This window comes from Ischnura elegans, chromosome 4 (assembly GCF_921293095.1).
Source record: "Ischnura elegans chromosome 4, ioIscEleg1.1, whole genome shotgun sequence".
NCBI lineage: Eukaryota > Metazoa > Arthropoda > Insecta > Odonata > Coenagrionidae > Ischnura > Ischnura elegans.
In genome coordinates, this window is record NC_060249.1 from 61,499,364 (window position 1) to 61,523,875 (window position 24,512).

Here is a 24,512-nt window from a genome sequence, read left to right on the forward strand (position 1 = left end):
CACGGCGAGGAAGCAATTTTGCACGCAGATTGGTTCGTCTATATATATCGCCCGAGACGGATGCGAAGAAAATAAAATGGCGAACGCGAGTGAGGCTTATGGTATGAAATTAAAAGGGGCATATTCGTTTCGTTTTGGTATATACTTGTCGTTTTAATTTTTTCTCTGGTTAGTTCAAAATGAGCCGCCTTTCTTGTGTTACGCCTTTGCAATCTATCAAAAAATATTATCAGAGTTAAAAAAAATAATTCCTGAGCTTTCCTATTAATTAAAAGACGGTGCTTAGTTCATTCCGATAAGCCTCTCAAAGAATCGGCAAGAATGTGTAGTCTTGAGGGAATGAAAAGTCTGTTTTGGGGAATGCCATATGTATTTGAAATTTAAAAATCTCTTTCCTAGCATTGTTTTTGCAACTACTTGTTGTGAGTGTGAAACTTGGACGTAGGCAACGATGGGAATAGGGCAGTTTCCTTCATCAAAGAAAACAAAAGGCCTTGATTGCGATTCGTTACCCACCATTAGTGTATTCATAATACACAAATTATTTGGTTTTTGAAATACCGGTTTAGACGAATGGCAAGGGTCAAATTTTATCCTCATTTGAAAAAGGCCAGATTGGCGCCCATGCGATTCCACTCCACGTGACGTCACAGGGACCTAGTTTCTACACGAGAGGATAGGACTTATATATCGTCAGAGGCTACCAATGTATGCATGAGTCACAGAGCTCAGGGAAACATGTCTTAATAATCACCTATTAAAACTGGCTAAGGTCGGAAAGTTTTCTTCGATTGATAAGGTATTAATAAACCTTTTTTAAGCCATGCGCTACCAGACAGGAAGGTACTCAGCTACCCGTTAGCATCCTGCGTCCTATCAGCGCTCAGAGCCTCGATCAAGGTCACCTACCAGGCGGGAGGGGGAACCAGAAATGCGTCGTACGGACTTTTTCCCTTCATTCCTACTTACGCGTCGCGTTTTCGCGCGCTTGAAATTTTTCACTTTTCATTTGATCGCGAAAAATAGATGTTGTCATTTAAAAATCTAAAAGCGTGAAATACGTACTCCAGGAGTAATAATCTTTCGATTTAGGCAATAAAAAAATAATGGGAAACCACCCTATTCAAGAGCAGTGAAGTCAACGGGGAAGCTGTGTTCTTCTTAGGGGGATGTGACAAGCAAATGTAATGTGAAAATTGGCTGCCGGATATATTCGATGTAGCACGAAAGCCATAATAGTAGAATCTTAATTTAAAATAGTTGCGACGTTGAATGTAGTCTATGAATAAACCGATGGGAACTCGAGAATGCATTACACAATAATTCACCGAAAAAAGTCAATTGTTTCATGACCGAAGGTCGTAATAACGCACGGCTAAAATCCAGGAACATAATAATCCATAGAAAGGTAGAGAAATAGACAGAATTCGATATTGAAATACATATCGATTAACTATTGATGAAATTATGTGGACAATATTTCTAGTAGACACCCGTGAATCATCATCTATCTATTATAAGACATTGTGTGATTATTCCTGAGAAAAAATTTACAAGCCATATCAAAATAATAACATAAATGAAGATTGAGACATAAATGTTTGTCTTGATGCCTGTAAATGCGATGTAGATAGCTGATAGAGCACTTCATTTTTTAGATTAATATCAAAACCATTCAGAAAAATAAAAGAAACCCACTATCTCAATATTTCCTCTTCCCAAGCTTAATTGTCATTTGGAATATAGAGTCTTAATAATAATAATAATTCTTAAAGAGAAGAATTTACAAGTAATGTAGTGCTGTTACATACATGAAATGATAATTTCCCAATTTATTATTTAAAAAAAAGATGAAACAAAAGTGACTCCAACCAATGCTTGCGTTCCACCATTACTGAGAGTAGCAATCCCTACTTATATTCAGAGACCACCGCAAGGCAATTTATTTTCTCAAGAACCACTACTTGCATGTGAACTAAAGAGATAAATTAGTCACTCCTTTGAAGCCAAAAGAGTACTTCTATCTTGATTTGTACATTTGATATATGAACGAATGATAATTTCACTCGGTAGCAAAAGCGAACCTCGCAGGCAATGAAGCATTGACAAAAGGAGTAACATGTTCAGAGACTAAAAAAATATCTCAGTAGTGTAAGGATTTCATTAAGCTATACCGGAAATTACATACAGTTGTAATAGTTGGCAATTTGTATCCCGTTGGGATAAGGAAATATTTCTCGACCCATACACCTCATTACCAAGTGAAGTAACTCGAGTACGAGCGATGATTTATTTATATCAAACAATCTCTCCTCATTCATTCGTGATTTAAAGAGCCTAAAAAAAGAGGGAAATCACATAAACAAGAAAGCATTACAAGGGCGATATGGAAACTGCGGTTTTCGTTTGATTACTTTATCAGAGATGAAAACTCGATTTCGCGGAAAAAAAATATGTCAAAGGAATGGCTTTCAAACTCTCTTATCAATCAACTTCAGAAGGCACTGGAATCGAGCGAGATATGTGGGAAATTACGTTTCTCCAAGACTTTTACCCAGAAAAGTGGTCTATTTCTTTCGTCATTTACATGGCCACAGAATTGGGCATGCGCTGTATAAATGTTATTACCTTTACACATTCTCCTTGCATATCTTTTGTTAAGACAACCGGTTTCCGAGCGAAACTTTGATAAATGAATGTATCCCACTTTAGGAACCTAATTCACTGATTGTGAGTGTGCGATATTCCGAATCGTGGCGGTTTTTAGTGAATGATACAAGAACCAAGGAGGGCACGAGAAGAGAGCATAACGTTAGCTTTCATTCACACCGAAAGAAGCCTAAAACTGCTTTGGTGCGAGAGTTGAATAGCAAGGTTTAATAAAGTACCATAAGGGAATACCTCATTTGAACACTTCTTCTTGCACAGAGTAATTCTTCATCGCAAACAAGGCATATATTTTCATTGTTAAATAGGTTACCTAGTTAGGTTTGTCAGAATAAGTGAGCAGCATGAATATTGGTTACCTAGTTAGATTTGTCAGAATAAGTGAGCAGCGTGACACTAAAAATGAAAAAAGAGCGATGGGAAGTCAAACTTACCGACTTAAGCAAAAAAAAATGCAGGAAACAGTCGAAATTCGTGTCAAAAACACAACAGTCTGGTCTATTTCATCCAAGCTCTTAAAAAATCCAATATCCAAGCATACGAAAACATAAATTCATTCACGCATTTTTGCTCTTCTAAAAACCAGTTTCCGAGTTATTTGACCACGTGGGATAGATGTAAGTATCCATTAGGTTCAACGATAAACTTGTATATAAAACCATCAGGTTAGTAATGTGAAGATGAACACTATTTAAAATGCAACCTGAAACAACATTTAAGAGAGAGATATTACTATAATTGGAATTATGATGGAAAGAATCGATTTGCATTCGATACCTTATATTTGCTAGCTTAGTCGACGGGCTTTCTCGAGAGCCAAAAATGTAATATTTTATTTTATAGAGTTTTGCAACCCATCCCATAAAAACTCACCAAAGAACTAGAAATTCACACTATCCTTAATTTCTTAAAAATTACAGAGCAGGTGTAATAATCGAAAGATTTTCTTCCCATTAAATTGGCTTTTAGGGTTATTCTTCTAAAGAATACAAGGTGGGGAGATAAGTTCTTCCTTGTGTATGACGCGGGAAGAGATTTTAGTTGAAGAGATAAGTGGATTATCTTTACTAACTTAAGTCATAGTGAACCGTATGGAGACTCCTCACAAGAACCCAAAAATCGATACATCTCGAATATAAACTAAGCACGAAAGCGGCTTTGGTCGAGGTAAAGAGAACTTTTCCTCCGAATTTCGGAATTGTAATTTGGGCTAAGGAAAGAGGTATTGGGCGCGGGGGCTGATGGGAAGAATCCCATTCCCTCCACGATCGAAACGAATCGATAAACGCAAAGAGAGGTGGGGAAACATTGTATCGTCGTCGGTGGGAATTGGAATGGAAGACTTATGACGACGTCTGCTCCATAGGGTACACTTTTAACGAGGGAGCCATTAGTCTTCGAGGGATATATCGCATTATTGCATGCTTCCGGTTTCGCCGGCTTAAAATGGCGATTACGTGTTTGATTGTTGCCACCGACTTTTGACGACGGTGTTCTCCGCATGGTTGAAGGTGGGGGTGAGGCGGTAGGGGGAGGGGTGGCAGCAATAAATCGGGAATGACGTGTGGGACAGGAGGTGAGGGAGGTTGGTGTGAGATGGAAGATAAAACCCTTTGATTAATAGGACTCGAGAATATTTTAGCGGGAAAATGCGTCGGCTTCCACGTCATAAGGCACCCGCCCACCTCTTTCGTTCGCCGCCGGCTTCCTTCGAAATGCTCTTTACAAAGAGTCGCGAGCAGAGAGCGAATCTCAGGGATCACGGAAGGCGTCATTATGCGAAGTAATTTGACCGGTGCATTTTCTACCGAATTATTAATGATAAAAGTCACCGAAAGTACTTACATGAGTTGTGGATTATAGTAGCAACTTTCTTTTTCCGACCAATATTCACAAGTCTCATGACCAGTTTGATGTTCATCTCGAATTTGACACAATCAGTCGAAAAATACTCTAAATAAAATAGAAAAATGTTAGGAACGATTGTACTTCACCTCATTAAATGGAAAATATTAGTTCAAAAACGTGATTTCTATGCAATCTTATTTTGAAGAACTTAGGCAAATAGTGACGAAGGGAAACAAAATATCCCTCGAATTTAATTTAATGGGTGTATTGTCCAAATGTAATTTTAGAAAACTGCTTCAAAATTATTCCTAAAATCAGCAAGAGAGTGTAAAAAGTGTTAATATGTTATCGATTATTTTGTTTGATCAGGCATCATGTTCACACTGAATATTCATCAAAATTTAACCTCATCATTAAATCCAAAGAGCAATCATTTGCATAAACTCAATTCCTTATAAATGTAAAATAAGTTGCTCCAAATGCAGATTAATTTCTATCGTTGCAAATCATTGCCGGTTGGTGTAAAACGGATAAGTTTAAATTGTTACGGCTTTTTGGAGCAACTTATCTTACGTTTACCTGTCTAGGCCGTAGAGCTGATTCCCTCAAATTTGGTGATTTCCTTATTTCAGAAATTACAACTCCGGATAAGTTCAACCGATTTAGGTGTGATATAGTGGAAGTTCGAAAAATTGAAATAAAAGGCAGTTGCGTTTTCTCAAATTTATTTAATGTGTACGACGTGTTTCGACTCGCGGGGCCACCTTGCACCAGAGGTCTTGTACCTGATGATGGCTCTGTGAGCCGAAACGCACCGACCACATTAAATAATTGTTGAAAATAATTTTATTTTGATATTGCAAATACTCATTCATATACCTTTAGCGGTGACATGGTGCCTGAAACGGCGTTCCGGCACTGGTTAATAAAAGACAATAGTCAAATAACTCTTTTATCATTTTTTTCTCAAATTTTCTTATGTATACATTCGTAACCATAGCAAAAATGTTTGTAATAAAATGCAAATAATAACTTGTAATGAAAGAACAAACAGAGTAAGAATTCACTTCTTAAAAAATGTTAAGGGAAGCTTGTTCGGGCACCGCTAATTTTGCCATGACGTCACTATATACGTTGATCTACTAAACGGGTTGGAGCATCACATCTTTAGCATACGTATATCATTGAATTTCTCTAACATTCAGTCCACGAGACAGAATTGAGGAGTAACGGCCATCTTCTGGTGATTTCTCTGCCGAATAACGCCCATGAATGGTTACCACGGATGCATTCATTCACACCTGCATCTGCAGCGAAATTCCACGGCTGGAAACCACATCCGCCTAAGAACTTATACCCAATAGCTGTGCGAACACGCGGTATTTATTGGACGCTAATTGGATGGCGGGCTTCAAATGAAACAGCCCCTAATGATTACCTTCGAACCTTTAACGGTAAGTAAAGCCGCTGGTTTACACCTCTAGGACTACCGTCGGTTGTGTCAACTGGGAAGACAGATGCTTCACTCAGAACATAACGGTGCAGCTCCCAGCTCAGTGCAAGTGCTAGTGAACGGACTACAAGACACGTGGACGGAAGTATTTTAGGTAAAACGAATTAGCTGTATTGCTTGACAGTTTTACCCAGCGTTTGACAATATTCGAGGTATATTAATGGAATTTTGAGTTTTATCAATAGTTAAAATTTCATGGGAGTTTAAACATAGATTGTAAATAGAAAAAGAGTGGTGGGTAATTTTTGTGGAGGCGATACAGCAATTTTTCATGGACCCAACGAATATTGAGCGCTATTATCGCAGCAAACGACTTAACAAATATATGAGAAGTCTTCAAATTATATAACATATTACCTATTTCATTGGATGATAACCTTCTTTACAGTTACCAAGTCGAAAGTGCATGGTACAGAAATATGCTCTATTCTCTATGCTTTCATCATCAATAAAAATAATAATTAATGATAACCCTGCAGACCAGTGGCGTACCTATGGAGGGAATAAGGGGATGGATCTCCCCAAAAGCCTTAGAGAAATAAAAAAAATATTTAAAACTTTTCTATAGTTTTGACATCTAATAACTGCTTAAAGTGAAATTTTTAGTGCCAAAATGATGCAATATGTATTTCCAGGCATGTCATTTTTCAAAAAATTTCCCGGACTCCGTTGCAAGGTTTACCACGCCAGCCCATATCATCCCCCCAAAGCATATTCCTAGTTACGCCATTGCCATTGACTATAAAATTCGATTGATTTTCAAATCATATGGATGTATTATCCCAAGTATGAAGGATTGAATGTATTCTTAGTTAAAAAAGTCGAAATGAATGATCATGCTAATCGTCACACAAAGAAACCCAATATCGCAGGTATTACCCAATGACAAGGGAATTTGAAGGCCAGTATTTACTATATCCTGCAATTCTTTTGAATGGTAATTGTTGCAACCAAACAGTCTCGAGAAAGAACCCTTAAGGCATGGTCGTACCCAGCGAGGGGCTGGAGGGGGTAGATGTAATACCCCTACCTCTATAGTACCCCTAGAAGTAATTATCGCAAATGCCTTTAAGGAAAATAATACTTTTTCAAGCGAATAATTTTAAAAACTAATAAAGATCTGTTACAGTTTCCTTGAAATTCTTCAAGCCGTTATAGCCGTTTGCTGCGTGAAAAATGCGTGCTTGTATGAAAAATTACTGTATCGCCTACATAAAAATTCTCCACCACTTTTTTTCTATTCACGACCTATGTTTCAACTCCCATGAAATGTTAGTTATTTATGATACTTTTTTAAATAAATAAAATATCGTAGCACTTTTCCACAAGAAGTGCTACGATCTTTTATTTATTTAAATATGTCCAACTTCCACCAATTGAAGGAAGCAAAGCTGTTGAAATGTTTATTTCATTCACCTTTTCCATGCTTAAATCTGACCTGCAACTTGAAAAACTATGGCTTCCCCCCACTCTCCCTACGTTTGATCCTGGGTACGCCCTTGCCTTAAAGGCTTAAAACGAAATGAGGAACCAGCATAGAATGAATATATTCATTTTGCTAAGCTCTACCGGTCTCGATCCTTCCGAGGCGAATAGAAACACTCAGTTGCACCTTCAAAATGTTTCCGATACAAGCCTAGATAAGGCGCCTCCTAGATTTACGATCAAAACGTTCTCCCTTGCCCCATCCTCTTGCTCCTATCCGCATCGCCCCACGCTTAGACGCACGAGCCGAAGAATTTAATAGCAGGTAGCAGGAGGAGGATAGGATGCGAGTAAGGGTGGGGGAGAAGCATTCATAAAGGGTGGATAGGTGTGAGGGGAATATGCTGAGAGGGAATTGGGAGTGGGGTGGGAGGAGGTCAAGAGACAAAGGGTGTAATTAATTTCATCCGGGAGCTTTATCTCTCGCCCTCTTCGAATGGCCTCCACACCAGACTCTCCCACCGTAGGGAATCCTCTCACACCAGTCCCTATAATGGTCCCTACCATCAAGATGCGTCGTTGTGACTTGGGGTACTCGCATACGGTGGAGGTGTAGATAGAGGTAGAGGTCGCGGTACCTAGAGGTAACACAATTGTATACAATACGGCAGGACCGAGGAGATTAAAAAAAACCTGGGGGCCAACGCCGAATAGGTGCTTGAAACGTCGGTTGATATGTAAGATTGGTGATAGATTCGAGAAGAGTTTTACTCGTAAAATTTGCGCATCAATTTCTCTTCAGTAATCTATGCTACCACTTTATTGTACGTCTATTTTTCCCACTTTGCTCACCTTTACCCTCAATTAGATCCTTCACAATTTTCCTCGTAATTTCAAGTGCCATTTCGTTATTCATTACCCCACCCATTTCTTGCATTTAAAATCCACAAAAATTGTAATTGTAAGATTCTTTCGAATTCAGTTCAGAAATACAATTAAGTTCCTAATTTTCCTGGACAGAAGAGTTTGACTAGATTGACTTATTACTATTTGTGCCGGATTTTAGCCATTTGGACACACCGTGCGGCGCTGCGTCTGTTATGATATGTTACTTTCCCACTCATATCGAGCTGATGAGTGGCCAGAGTTTGCAAGAATTGGGAAACCAAGTACGGGAAGGAGGTTGATGGGATTCCACGTATTGGCGATCGATCACCAACAGGAAGCATTTTAAAACAAAGGCACATAAATTGCGAGAGTTGGACATCCTCACCTGGGAGTTTAAAATTGGCAATTTTCAAGTCCCCCGACCCCACATCGGAAATCCAAATGCTTCATCGATCGGGATAGCTAAACAGTTGAAATGGATTCTGAAACACCTTTAAGAGAGGAAAGGTCTAACTTTCTTCAAAGCAAGTTGGTTGGAACTTTGGCAATCAAGTAACATGACTTTAGTGAGGAAGAAATTTAGAAAATGTATACACCAGTACGTTGTTTTAGACTAAAAAAACTGATGATAGCCTCAATTTCCTCCGACTTTTGCATTAAATGACATATATTTAGTAATAACCTCGTGAAAAAAATCCCTGAACATTACATGTGTTTTTCAATTTAAGAAATTAACTACAGCTTTATTTCAAATGAAAATATATTTTGGGCTTGGCATATGTATATGGCTTCCACGTTGCGCTGATAAAATTGCTCAACGATACAGTTATGCATCCACATTTTCAATGCTATTCCATGTTTATTTGAATGACACCTTTTCTTCTGGATGTTATCTCGTCATAAGATTGCATAGTCGTGATGCCCTCCATGGGAATATTTTAACTATTTTTATTCCTCCAAAAAGTCTCATCTTACCTCAAAATCTTCCTAAAATACGCAAGTTGCAAGGCATCTTATCTTAGCCACCCATGCATAATTTCATGAGCTTATTTACTTTGCATTTCTGCATTTATTATAAGGTAAATTTTCTTATCGCACATCTTCGTCTGCACACTCTTGCATTGGTCCAGGTATGCGATCAAAATGATTTCTGTCTGGCTGTGTAGAAATTTCTCATTTTCACATCTGAACCACTCACTTAATTATAGTCTCGCCCAATAAAAATCCTACTGCGATTCTCTTGGTCTCTATCGTATAGTCCCTTCTCTGGTTGCCTTAATTCCCACCGAGATAAGGGCAACAAAAAAATATAGTGAGTTTAAATCTGGTCAGAAAGTTTAGTACCTACGAATCGGTTGCTCATTATTGAACTTTTTGATCTAATTTTAAATCTGTAAATCAATAAATTCATGCCTTCATTAAGGTGTAGAGTTTGAGCCTTTTCTAAGCAGCAGTTGCTCATTGCTTAACAGATTTCCGCCTTAACCGAACGACGCCTGTTTAACTTACTCAATTTTTTTACTGAATTCGCACTTCATAATTCATAATCATCACCGGTCAACAAATTCCCAGAATTGGTTTGTCGCAGCTCTTCATTCAATTCTCCTACATGCTAATCTTTTTAAACCGACGATTTCCTTATTCTTCGCATTCCTGTTTACCTATTCTATATATTTCATTCGAGGTCTTTTTCCACTCTTGATGATTTTTCCGCCACTGTCAGCGCGGAAGGGCCATATGAGTTATTTCCATTATGTTTTGGCATTGTAGCACATAAATTTAAGCCTTTTACTGGTATTTTCTATCGATAATATATCGAAAATTAAGACTCAATTTAAAAAATTAAAAAAAGACTAAGGCTCAAAAAAACGTTTCCATTAAAATTTCATTTTCTTTCACACTGCGAAGTTTGAACGCGATCTGTGACTGTGGTGACACTCAGTACCTTCTCTAGTGAGATAGAGAGTTTGGCGATGACATACTTGAGAAATGGGAGGTGGGAAAGGTAAAGATAGGAGGGAGGGCCAGAAACAAGCGAACCGCTCCGAGAACCTCCATTTGTGCAATCCGAGACGCAACTATACCACAATGCAGTGGCGTAACTATTGGGGGGGGGGGGATAAGGGGATGTATCCCCCCCAAAGCCTCCAAGTAATAAAAAAATTGTATGAAAGTGCGGATTTAATATACAATAACTGCATCTGCTAAAAGTTAAATTTCAAATGCCAAAATGATGTAAAATGCATTTTTAGGCATGTTATTTTTCAAAACTTTTCCTGAAATCCCCGTTTCCTGGGGGGGTAGCCCCCACTAATCTCCCTCGTCCCCCCCCCCCAAAGACCCCAAAACCCCCCCAAAGACCCCAAAACCCCCCCAAAGCTCCCTCATCCCCCAAAGCATATTCCTAGTTACACCACTGCCACAATGTAATAGTTACATATCCCGGGTCTAATTTACAAAGACTCACCTACGGAGTTGGTGTTGAGGAAGAGCGCAGAAGAAACAACGTTGCCATTATGTCGCTGGTAATTTGTTACAGCGGGTTACCTAAATATAATCCTTTTAAAGTTACTATTATCGATAACATCTCGAAAAATTTGGCCCTTTGGACACTTGAGGTAAAACACATTTCCTTTAAAATTTCATTTTCTTTCAAACTGCGAGGTTTTAACGTGACAGTGGCGGTGACTGTAACTGTGGTGACACGATGACCTTTTCTAGTGAGACTCAATGTGGTGATAACATACGTGAAAAATGGGGAGAAGGAGATGAAAAAGGTAAAGATGGGAACGAAGGCCAGAAACAAGCGAACCGCTCCGAGATCCTCGCGCCCACCCTGCCAACTTAATGCACCCCAAACCCTCCCTCCCTCGCCCAACCCTCTCTAAAGAACTCACCCCACCCCCCTCCCTTCAATCCCCATATGCTATTTGCCTATTGAATAGAAATTTTCCGATCCGAAACGTAGCAATCATGGAGATGAAATAAGAGGGGGAGACAGACCCAGTGAGGGTGGGACGAGCCTCTCGGGTGAAGAAGAAGGTCTGACTGAATCTGAAATCGCGCAGTAACCAGTTGAGGGTCAAAGCTGACACGGGAAGAAAGATCGTGACTCTTTAAGTTTGATAACACACTAGAATTGGTGGGGGGGTCTTGTAATAGAAATTAAAACTTTAATTTCTCTTAGTTAAACCAGACTCTTAGACCTACACAATTAATTTATATTTTTATGCAGTCCAAAAAAGCAAAAGATCAATAACAATGGACTCATATAACAAATAAAAGAATTTAAAAAATGGTAAGCAAAAAATGAACAACAATGAAGAAAATGATATTCAGCAGTATTATCCAATAACAAACAAAGAATGGTAGGTTACATAGTGTGGTAGGAGGAGTAGGAGGAATATTACGATGAAGATGGTGCAAAATAGGTGAGGGATGAAACAACAATGGCATAAAGTGACGCAACCTAAGTTGCAATATTAAGTAATGTGGTTCGGGAGGAAATTGTGTTTAATATTACCTATGAAGTGTACATAATATTTCCAAAAAGGAACCCAACTCCAGAGACTTTCAAAAATAGAGAAAGGACGGCAGACATGCGAATTATAGGCAACGTGGTAAGTTTTGTGCTACTTATCGTGATAAATACGATCGATTTAAATTACGCATTACCATACAAAGTGAAGTTTCAATTAGAATGTATTGTGTAAAATTAAAACTGACTCTAAACACTATAGATCAGTGGTTATCAAAAATGATTCACTCCGAACGTTTTAAGCTCACATACTCTGCCATGCCAGTCACCGTATCAAAATAAATTTTGGTCAAATACAATTGTATCCGTTTTATCAGCAAGGAATTCATTTTCAAGTAAGACTAATGTGTCTCTGAAAGAAATTATACATTTTGGATTCGCATTTCGTTAAACTCAAATTGGCGAAGGATTTCGACTTATTCATCACAATGAAGGTTCTAAATAATGCGCCGATTTTTTCTGTTTAGTCACCTGTATTGTGGAATCTAAATTTTTTCCCTAATTTTTAAGTGTTCCACACATTATAACGCCAGCGAATTATCCTTAATAGTAATATTTTTATGCAGCTAAACATGAGGGGGAAAATAAAATGATGACGTGAAAGATGAACTACGTTCCTTCCTACTCTGAAATGGGACTGAGAGCCCCTTGTAGGCTGCGGACCTTAGGGGATCCAGGCAGGGCCAATTTGGAGCCACTGCCCGGGAGAACGAAGGTAGGGATAAAAAGTTATCAGGAAGAAGAAGAAGAAGAAGAGGAGAAGAAAAGATAGCGGATAAGAAAATTCATGTACACACGCGCACTCATATGAGTTGCTCACGGGAGCGGAAAGTTACATTTGGGGAGGAGGGACGCTCTCGACAAAAGGACAAAGAGATGAAAACAATAGAGCGGTTAGATTGGGAATAAAAGGGACGACAGATGCGCGTGGCCAAGTTGCGGAGAAATCCCATGTACACGAGTATCAGCGGGATGGACTGAAAACTCAATTGCGCCAGGATGGAATGGAATAAGGAAAGTTCGATATGAAACACAACAATGAGGACGTGGTGATACGTCGAGGGAGATCAAAATCCCACTGTGGTTACCAGGAAGATTGCAACTTTGCACATACAGGAGGCCTTGCGAGAGAGGAGATCGACTACGACCCGGGCATAACTTTCCATCGAAAGCATATGCAAAATGTAAAATGTTCTCTTGAGCTAAAGCATAGAGGACAGTTGGAAATAGGACATAACTCTTCCTCAATTCATTCGTTCCAATGTTATTTTACTCCGCTAAGTTTCGCTGAGATTTTTTTCAGCCACAAAGGACATGCTGCAGATTTCCAGCAGGTAAAAGCGATCGAAGAGTGAATGGAATGTCTGAGAAACAAATATGTCAAACATTTTGGGAGGAATAAGAGTGATGGAAAGAAAGGAGATGATACCTTAAATACTCCAAGAGAGATGTACATACATTACCAGGAAAGTTTCATTCATCATTGACTGTCCTTAAACGAGCGTTAAGACACGTTAAGTATTTGTATCTTTCAAGTGCTAAGCAGTGATAACGGCGATATGTATTTATTAGAACACCAAAGTGACGTCTTAAAAGCAAAAAGCCTGAAATTTAAAATTTAAAAACAGCCTACACCTGAAAATACACAGTTTTACTAGTGAAGTAACTACTTGCAAGCAAAGTCTTTCGATTTATCCATGGAATTTAACACGAATTTATCAAGTGTTTACCGTCTTCCAACAGTGAGATCGTTGCCACGGCACAATCACCTTTTAAAGAAGGGGGTCGCATTATGTTACCTTTTTTAATTTGGACTGGAGTACGAGACAGGAGAACTAAGTCCTAGGCTTCACTTTGCATCGACTGCAAGTACAGAATGTGAGTTATTCTCTTGAGTTAAAAAAAGTGGAAGGTAGAAAATAAGACAAAACTTGTCCTCAATTCACTCTTTCTTAAAATGATCCTATGCTGTTTTACTCTGCCCAGTTCCATTGGGATATTTTTATTATAATTGGAGTATTTGAGTATTTTGGGCTAAATGAACTTGTGTTGAATTCTAAAAGACGGAAAAGAGTCGATCATACTTCGTGACCGGTCTTTGCGAACAGAAAGATGAGCTTACCCAACGAATGATGAGAACTACCGATTCCTCGATTGTCGCGCGAGATACTCAAAAATGTTAAGCATAACATAGGGAGGGGGAGGATGGGTCACAGATAAACGGAGAACGTGAGGGGCGTGCCCGACTGCGCTTGATGATGGGTTTTGCAATGATACTACGGGACCGGGAAGGGGCGTGGGTCGCAGAGCGGCGTGACCGGCAACGCGGGGCCAAAGGACGGAAGAAGGACAATGGGACGGATGCTGGAGCGATACACGCGTTGCAAAAACAGACTAAACATTCGGCCGGGAGACAAATGAAGCGAGCGATCCGCCCTTGCGCGATCCCGATCATATCGCTGAGCATATCGCCTCCATTCACGTCGGCGAAAAAAAAAGCGAAGCAAAGAATGCGATTGACGTTTCACAAGGACACCGATCTATGTGCACGTGGTACTAGCGACAGAGACGCAACAATGAAAACTTCTCCGATAAACGTGTCCGGAAAATAGGTGGGCAAAATACTAGCGACCTCTATCTAGAAATTACTATTTTCACCACAGTTAAGTATAGCTCCCAGTGTGAAACTGTCTACGATAGGCCCATCTTTAAGGGATGCGACTTCTGCGAACAGCGATACGTAAAACCATTATAATCGTACCAGACTCCAGATATTATCTGGGGATCACTGACCTACAAGTACAGCTACCATGTGCCTCGTAATATGTTATTATCGTCCAGATAATATCATGGTCTAAAGTGCTCTTAAAAGTTTCACATCGGAAGCAGTGGCCTTTTCAGAGCTATGTCACTGGAGAGGTTGAGTTTTGAAACCCTATCATTTTATTTCGTGAGAGGGATTCGATCATCAAATGGACAGTGCCAACATCCACCAATGTACTAGTATAAGTCAAGTTTAAGGTCCCTGAAAGGCTGGTTCTTGTGATGTGACTCCCCACCCCCTATATTCATCATTTCTATTCACTAGCTTCCTAAATGTTCCTGGCGAAGAACGTAATCCAAAGTAATTAAATAAAAGTTATTTACTACAAATTTGGTATAATGCCAAGGTCAGATTCACAGTTCACTCAGGAAGGCATAAAAGGAAAACAATATTTCAATCAAATTCCAAAATAGGCCAAACCTTAGCAATGCAAAAGATTGAAAAGGTAAGAGAATATGTAACTATATTTAACTTTTCAACTCCTTTAGCCGATGACTTAAATACGTGGCAGCTACACATATCGCCCCACAATATCTCTTTTGCGTAATTTTAAACATGAGGCGCACAATGATATGAAAATCAGGAAAACAAGGTAAATTTGATGCTGAAATGTTACCAGAGAAGACCAAAAGGGAATAGATTTCGAAGATAGACATAATTATGACTACTAACAAATAAACATAACAAAGGAGGAAGCAGATGCAGTATTTTTGTTGTAAATTTTCTAGTTGGTGGTTAACGAAGAAAAATTCAAAAAACTCTTATCAAATTGAAAAAAATATCACGGAAGCATGCATCACAAACATTTGGGTTCTTCTCGACTTCACGCTTAGATCCGCTTTTCCATGCATATTCATACGCTCAAGTGGAAAGAAAAACTCTTTTTACGTTTTTTCGAATGCTCAAAATAAAATGCATTCCAGATTTGGGGAAATATAATGAGTAACAACTGACGAATATTATATATTCCGTCACATTTGTGGCGGAAAAAATGAAAGTGATAACATCTGGTGGTAATTTCACTGATCTCTCCCAAAAAGTCTTGAAGACAATGGAACTTTATCTCTGCCAAGAAATTTTCCGTAGAGGTGAGGTAAAGAAATATGTATCTACTACGATTTTATATATTGCTTTCTCAGCGTGAAACTCATGTTGAAGAACGAGAAAGTTCTCTTTGGATAATTTCTGGAGCTTAATGAAGAAACGTAGAAGAAATGTCCAGTGATAACTATTAAATATATAAGTATGAGAGGCGACGAAGTGATACTAGAAATGATCAATGGAAACTAAAAAAATAGACATTACGACTAGCATAAAATGATAGTACTAATGTTATAACTACTATATATTACAAACTATTACTATTAGTCCTATCTGTAGTCCTTGTACATTGCAATTTTCATGTCGCCAGAAATCAACGCCTGCACACATTATTCATTCTTGGTTTTCTAATGTATACGATATTTAACGGGCAAGAAATATTTACTATTAATTTAGAATAGGAACAGTTTTCTGTAATATTAAATATGATTTTCAGAGCTACTAGCCGAGTCAAGCTGAATGCAACGAAAACTTTTCACAACTCCTCAGCTATTTATGTAATTCCCGAAAATTGTCAACTGTTATACCGCCCTATGGAATAATGACGTTATCTTCACTTGGTAAATATGTAACAGTTATAAAATTTTTGAGATTTTACTGAGCTCTACTTACTTATCAAAACTGTCAACTTATATAGTCGAGCTCATTTGTAGAATTGTGCATTTTTTCACACCACTGAGGTGAACTTTCAAAAAGTAAAACTCTCATGTTTTTATGCAATACTCACTTCCTGAATGTAAAATACGCTTCTCAACAGAAACGCTCAGGATACCACATCTCGCCTTCGAATCCAACAACGCAGTAGACACGAAAGCGCTCGAAGCGCCTCTCTCGAGGGGGTGGGGAACTGAACAAACACGAGGACGCACAGCGGTCGGGGAGGAGGGGATGGGTAGAAAGGAGTTTGAAGGGAAAAGAGGGAAAGGGAAGATGATGTCGAAATAAGAGACCCTGGAGGATTTGGACGCAGGAAAAAAGGGGGAAGACTTCCTAGAGGAAAGAAGATGAGGCAAGGGAGGGGGCGTTATGTCCCACCCCCGCGGAAGCATGCAAGGGGGATGGAAACGAGAGGGGAGGGGCCTGCAAGGAGTTGGGAGGAAGGGGGAACGGATCCAGCCCTCCCTCCCTCTAGAATCTAATAACGGGAGGCCCTAGTCTACCGACGGATTTTCCACCTAATTAACCCTAAACTGCAGGCGGAGGGTATGGAAAATGTGATGGTAGGTAGGTGGATGCATGCATTACAGGAGAAGGGGCCCATCGTGGGAGTCTATCCGAAAGGGGGTTGAAGACGAGAGGACCACGCCCCCTTAGCGTATCCCTCCCCTTTCTCCCGCCCGCGTCGCACCCCCAGCCTGCTAATTTCCCTATTCACCCAACAGACTTCTCCCTTTCTGCTCTGACCAACCTATCCACACCCTATCACCACTTAGATCCCGCCGGCTCCTGTGCTTTGACTCCTTTTAGAACGTTGTCATCGCTTGAGATTAGCGTAACGCGATAACACCACTATAAGGTCCATGAGAGGAAAACGAAACCTCGCATGAATAAAGGCATAACGAGCTTACATTGCAAGAACCCGATGAAGCCAATCAATTTCTTGCAATCTAACATTACGTGCGTGAGCATTTATTTTTTATCCATGTTGTCGGGTCAAACATTATAATGATTTTCCACACTGTGTATTGGCTTTAATTACAAAAAATGCAACCTTAGCGAAACTTTGTACCGAAGTGCCATCGTCAAGATATCTTCCTGGCTGAAGCAAGGCGCACTGAAAGCAGAGTCGCTTTCCAAGAATATATTTCATGTGTAAAATTAATAAACTCAAGCAAAACTATTTGGAACATATAAATTGCAAAAGAAGACATTTCTTTCGGAAATAATATATTGCGCCATAAAAATATCTGTAAGAGTGTTTTTCTTCAAAAATTTAGTTTAAAAACAGAAGATAAAACAGAAAAAAATGTTTTCTTCGTTAATGTAGTATTTGATAGTTGATCTAGTGATTACATGTTGTAGAATTCACCAATTTACAACCCTATACTGTATTTTTTACTGAGTTTTTGATCGTTTTCGACGTTTGTAGCTATGCTAGTTGCAACAAAATTGTTTTTTAATATTTTAAATTAATAAATAACACAAGCGGTACTGTCGTCTATCGCATAATTCTGAATACGAAATTCTAATATTCACCTATCCTTATACCGTTTCACTCCGTGCGGAAAATACCATATGTTCCACATTTAAATTTAATATACATCATTGAAGTTATGACGAATTCAACCGTTTATTAGTCATGGGCATAAAGTATTTGTTAGGCAATTGAAAATTTTACCGAGATTCAATGCAGGCAAATTTTATTGACGTTTCAACCGATGAATATTTGAAGTGCAGCATTTCGTCACTCGGATCGTCGGAGGAACTCGTAGGGGTCCCGGAGAAAAATAACTGTCCCATTAAATTGAATATGCAAATACTCATGCCAACGGATTGGGTTCTACCCTTGCCTGTCAAATCAACCAAGAGCTTTAACACCCGCCTGTGAAGGCGTCTAAGCTGAGTTATTCTCATGCGTATGAAATGCAGTAGTCAATTCTGCTTTTGTATTGGACCTGATCATAGTTTTCCCTACCCGAGGAATCCGATTTGTGAAGGGTGGATCAGCCAAAGTCCTTCGCGTACGTTCAATTGTCAGCGCATTCCTCGCACTTGTTAAACAAGAATCCGACTCTTGGGCGCTCACTCTCCGGCCCAAAAAGAAGCCTTGATTCTTCTTCACACATGGCCCCCGTGAAGAAATTTGCATAAAAACTTATTGGAAGATCAAAAAAAGAGGGGATGGCTAGTTATAGAAATGGTACACAAGGGTGGGCACCCGCTTCAACACTCCCTAACTTCTCACCCTCCTAGAGTTCGCTGCTACGAGTATTTCTTCCTCCTCAAACTCCCCCGCGAACACTTTTAAATACGATTTCTTTATCCCCACTTTCATAACCCCTATGTTTGCTCTGAGCTCCCATGAATTAATTTCTTCCCCCTCCCCTTTTCCAAAAGCCAACAAGCTAATCCATGGACTGCACTCGCTCTTTTCGTAATGAATTGAATGCATTTTTGAAGTGAAAACTTCTTTAGCGGCGTTAAGCACTTTTGCGGGATGGGGAAAAAGCATAGAATTCGCGTGAGAGTGACCGACCCGACACCGCGATCGCTACAGCGAAATCTACATTTCCGTCTTAAAATTCGTCACTTGGTATCTCATCCTCGGTAGTGTAGTGGTCAGTACCCGCCTGTCACGCGGGAGACCGGATATCGATTCCCCGCCGAGGAGGATTTTTATCTCAATCTCATGCAATTTAAAAAATTTTACAATGGATATTTCAACTACGCAGGCTGACTAGGTGTAGTACATAAACATTGTTAATATATAGACTGTTAAAGTCTTTTTGTTTTAAAAATATTAAAATTGAAAATAAAAATCTATAGTGTATATTGTATAAGTTCATTGAATATGAAGAGCTCGTGCATGAACGTGCAGAAGAGTGTACACGCTTTAAAAATACAGGTCAGTACAATTTAAGGCAGTTTCTTTTATGTGCATAGTGAACAATTATAGGTTTAAAGCATATTAAATAAAAGAAATAAAAGCATATTATATTTTAATATGTAAATGATGTTACTTTCTATTCATACACATCGTATTTTTAATATATATTTAATAATAAACAGTTTGCTGAAAAAAATAATTTCAATTTTTGTTGAAAAATGAGTATTACTGGAAAAATTAGTTCTTTAATAATATTAAATCTATATAAAAAATAAATGGATAATAATTATTTCAGTTTTCACTTCTGTCGGCCAGTCCCACGACTGCCCCGTTTTTTTTTAAATAAATGAGCGCTTGCCAAAGTCAACCTTATGATACCCATAATTTTTAAAAATCTGAGGCTAAGTTTTACCCGAAAATTAATCTAAAATTTCAGTGCAGCTGGTATTAAAATTATATATTGCTACAAGGACATATTTAAATTGACTGCATAATTACGGCGTAAAAATAATTTTTTCCCTTCTAGAAGGCAATGTATAGCGAGAATCAATGTCGCGATCGTTTTCACTATTTACATCAAGAGATCACAATTTGAGCCTGAAATTTCACGTGGCAGATTAATTGAACTACACATTTCAAGTAACAATCATGATATAAGAGAATTTGAACAATATATGTATTCAATTGTGTCCTATGAAAAAAAAGGTATTCTGGTGCAAGCTGGGTTTGTCACTGGCGCAGATTACGTGATTCCTGGCTGTTCACAAAAATACCCACCAATGCAACAACGGAATTGAAGTAAGGGAGATTGACTGATGACAGGGGCTTTACTTCTGTCGCAAAGGGTCATCAACAGCTGAAATTAACTTGCCGTATTAGATATAATGTGCAAGCTCGTAGCGCTATGGTCTACTGTAAAGAGTGCAAAAGTTCTTCTCAGTTCTTCCATTTTAATAATTTATATACGCTAAACCCATAATTAAGATCTTAACACGCTCTAGTTAGGTTCAAAAACATTCAGTCGGAGCGAAGAGTTTCAAGTTTAACTTTAATTTGCTCCGTCCATCGTGTAATCACAAAAAAAACACTTCGCTCCATTCAGTTATGTACACCAACGATTGGAGGGGAGAATTCTTTAGGAACAGCATCGTCACTTCCTCCCCAAGGACTCAATTGTCGAGGAAGATGGACCTGGGGGACTTAGATACCCCCCCTTTTCCATTTCCAACACGCGTGCGAGAATCTTTGAAAAGCTCTCTCAATCTTTCGTCCGAAGTGGACGGTCAACTGCGGGCGACAATCGCACGAGGAGCCGAGGAAATGAGAGACACTTCAGGCCACGGGAGATTTCGTCGAGTTACTCGCCCTCCCCCCTGCTGCGCTGTACAATGCGGCGCGACAGCTACACAAGCAAAAGACTTAGAGAGGAGGTGGAAAGGGGGTTCTGGACAGGACGAAAGCAAACATCAACATCGAAGCCCCAGGTCGACGGATGTGTATTTTACCCCGAATTATCACGCGCTACTTATAAGTGACTATCGAACTGAAACAAGGTTTGGGTGGAATGGCTTTCCATTTATTTCACTTAATTTTCTTACTATAAAGAGAGCGGTTAGTTCGCCTCTTACTTGTGCACTGCAAATAAATGCAAAGCTCAAATTTGTAACTATTTTCTGTGTTTGCCTTAAGTTAACTTGACATTAAAAATAAGCTCGTATTTTGGTTATGCTTTTGCGCTGAAAGTAGCAGATTTTATTTTTAATACGAGGTGAATTTTGAATAAGCGTTAATTTGTATGATCCATGATTTCACTTCTACCGAAAAAAATTAATAACAGCATAGGTAACGTATATTTTCTATAAAAATATCAACGGGCGTTAAGCTTCCTTCGAAAGGCGATAAATGGACTGTAATAACGGAAAGAAAAAGGAGATATGAGTCATTGCAAATAATGATGAATTGCATCATTAGCCTTTGCGAATACAAATAAGTCGTGTGAATTCGTTACTATCGTAACAGAATTTCCAAAGGGGTGATTATAAATAATAAAAAGAAATAACTTTGATTTTTTTCCATCAATTCATTTAAAGCTATGACTAGTTTCGACGCGGCGGCGTCATCATAAGATATTTGATCTGTATGATGACGCCGCTTTATACCTGATCTGTATGATTGTATCTGATGATGACGCCGCTGCGTCAAAACTAGTCATACCTTTAAATAAATTGATGGAATGAAGTTTTTCATTTTATTAATGAACTTCCACAATATAGAGCCTGAGACGATATTGGTCATAAATCTTAAATATAAACAGAATTTAAATCATTATTTTCCATAAAAGTACAATCAGTAGATAAAGAGAGTCAAGTCATCGCATCAAATACGATCTATCTAATCGGATTCCTAAAAAAAATGTAAATAGACAAATAACTGTAATGCGCACCGGTGTGTTCACCTTCGGAACGCGAATATAAGTTAAGCAGGAAAGGAAGAACTCGAATCTCCGACAGTCCAATCAGAACGCTCGAAAAAGTAGGATGGGACTCTTCCATCTCCTTCGGAGACGGAGGTATTTTTTTCACCATCCCGTAAGTCTCTCACGGAGTTCATTCAGAATTAATACCATCGGCAGTCCCCCACCATCTTACTACATTCTCTCCTCCTTCACACATGCAAACACGAAGAGCGTCTTCCTTTCTGCCATCTCAGGCCTTCCCAGGGGTAAAAGGAAAAAAGAAGATTATTGGCACGTCTTTTCTGTTTCTTGATCCCGAAACCATGTTGACTCAAGGATTCGTTCCGAAGCGCGCGCGATTCAGCAAAGGGATTCCACCCAGCTAGCAGGCTCCACTGCGCTTATACCAAGGGTCAGCGGACCCTACCTTTTATAGAATCCTCTTTATGCATTCCCAACTCGACTTTTCCGTCCCATTCGGAATTGCTTCTCTCCTACCTCACTCCCCGCTTTAAAACTAACCTCACCCCTGATATCTCAACTAAAAGAAAAAGGCCCACCCACCCCAGAAATGCTGTCCGAAAGGAGATGTTCAATGGCCCTGCGTAGCCTACTCAAGGCGTTTCCCAGGCGACCTCCCTATCTACAAGCCTTTCCGTCATCACTGCCTAATACTCCTCCCTCTCCGAAAAGGAACCCCTTCCCGACATGTTGAAACCTTTCACCAACCCCTCTCTCTCTTTGTACCCGATCCTTGAACTGTCTTTATTTCCCTTCGATCCACCCCCGCCTCAGTCCAGGACCATTACCCCCGCACCCCTCTTTTCTTCCGTTTACATTCCCTGAGTCTCTTCATTTCCTTCTCATTCAGCGAGGGCTTGATTTTATAATGGTCCTGGCGACTCGGATGCCATGCTATGAATTCCGTTGAGATGCTACCAACCCCCCACCCACTCCGCCCCCCACGGTCCCTTCCCTCTCATTTCGAACACCGAAGGCCACCCCCTTCAGGGAGAACACCCCCTTTGGCCCTCCCAGCCCCAGATCTCCGTAGAGAACTAAGGGTACCTCTCTCCATTTCGCGGTTGTCGAACGCTCACCCCTCCACCTACGAATTCATTCCCCTTCTTGCAGTTACGTTTTCTTTCTTTGCCTCCCACGAAAAAAAGTCCTCTCTCTCTTTCTCGACGACTTTTTAAGTCCACGAGTCCTTTTTCAACATCTTCGTTTGCTCAAATCCCTGTTCATTTCCATCGGCGTCGTCTTCTTTTCCATTTATTTATCTTTCACTCATCTTCGAAGTTGTTTTGTGGAGCAAGAGAACCGTTTCGTACGTTCTATCTACAAGGACATGTACACCATCACAGACTTAAAAATTGAAGCTTTCTTGATAGTTTTGAAACTGGGTTTCTAACTCGCACTGAAAAATCTTGAACATTGGAACAAATCCCAATTCAGCTTCCAGCGGAATCTGTTCTCGTGGTGATGCCATAGGTGCTAATAAAGCCTGAAAACCAATTTATAGGGCTAAAAAATACTAGAACCTGTTTATAAAAGACTTTCATGGGAGATCAAGGTGTTTCCAACACACTGAAGACATAATTTCATCGTATCAACTTTAAAAAAAATATTCACGACAGATTTCAAGCCATTTTCTGTCAATTTCATAGCCGTTTCATTGAGAAAAAGAATATTCAACATAGCTCAACCCTTTTTCAAGAAAGTGAACGAAATTTCATGAGAGTTTCAGTCTGGGCTCAAGAAAGTACCAGAAAATACCCTTTTACATTGCGGTAATCTACAACTTAGTCACTAAAATCCTTGTTCATAAAACGTGTATTGTTGAATTGGCCAGAAAGTCAACAGATAGCCATGGTTTAAGAAAGTGTCTAAATCATGCATTAAAAGCTGCTATCATGACCAATGTCAGGAATATAGATCTTGATACCATTGTAGACACACATCTTTGTACCGATTCGTTTGCTTTCATCCCTTGCAAACATTTTTATATTACACAAGTTTTCAAACCTAATGATTCCATGATGTGGCGAAACTGGGATCGATAAATGGTTTAGTATTTTCAAAAAGAATTCTTCTTCATATCTCAAAATATAATTCCACGCGTTTCAGCAGCATTTTCCAAGTAGGTACATTCTTATACTCGCAGACTTTCGTCCCCTAACATATCATAACGTAGCTTCATAGCTGTTATAACGTGAGCGCCATTTCTGTGCCATTGCTTTAATTTCCCGAGACTGCTCAGTCGGATTTAGGAGTAATTTTGTCTAGCTTAAATTAGTAAATATTTGAAAGGCATTATTTTTACCTCATAATGGTAGTTAGAGGTGTAAACTAGGTGCAAACTTGGATAAATGCCTTCTACTGTATCCTTCAAAGTTGATATATTTTAGAGCGAAATAATGCAATAGCCTTTTATAGCTATTATAGCGCTACAAGCATTGATTAGATTCGAAACCAAGACCTTTAGCTCAACCAGGTTGCGCGTCGTTTATACATTCCGGTCTCCCAGACTGGAGACCTGAATTCAGGCGGCTGAGGTCCCACCTGCACCAAGCTCCTTCCACTCCCATTATAGCGGAGGATTTCCTACCAGTCATCCGAAGCCCGTCTCCAATTAATGCGCCATTGAAGTCAATCCATCCTTTACCCTCCCAACATGCCTTATCCTACTCCCGGAGAAGGGGA

General features: G+C 39.4%; 1 protein-coding gene across 1 annotated transcript in view; it reads left to right on the forward strand.

The window, feature by feature from the left end:
- LOC124158152 (protein Optix-like) overlaps positions 1-24,512 on the forward strand; it is a 266,045-nt gene that overhangs the window by 85,249 nt on the left and 156,284 nt on the right. The window lies entirely within an intron of this gene.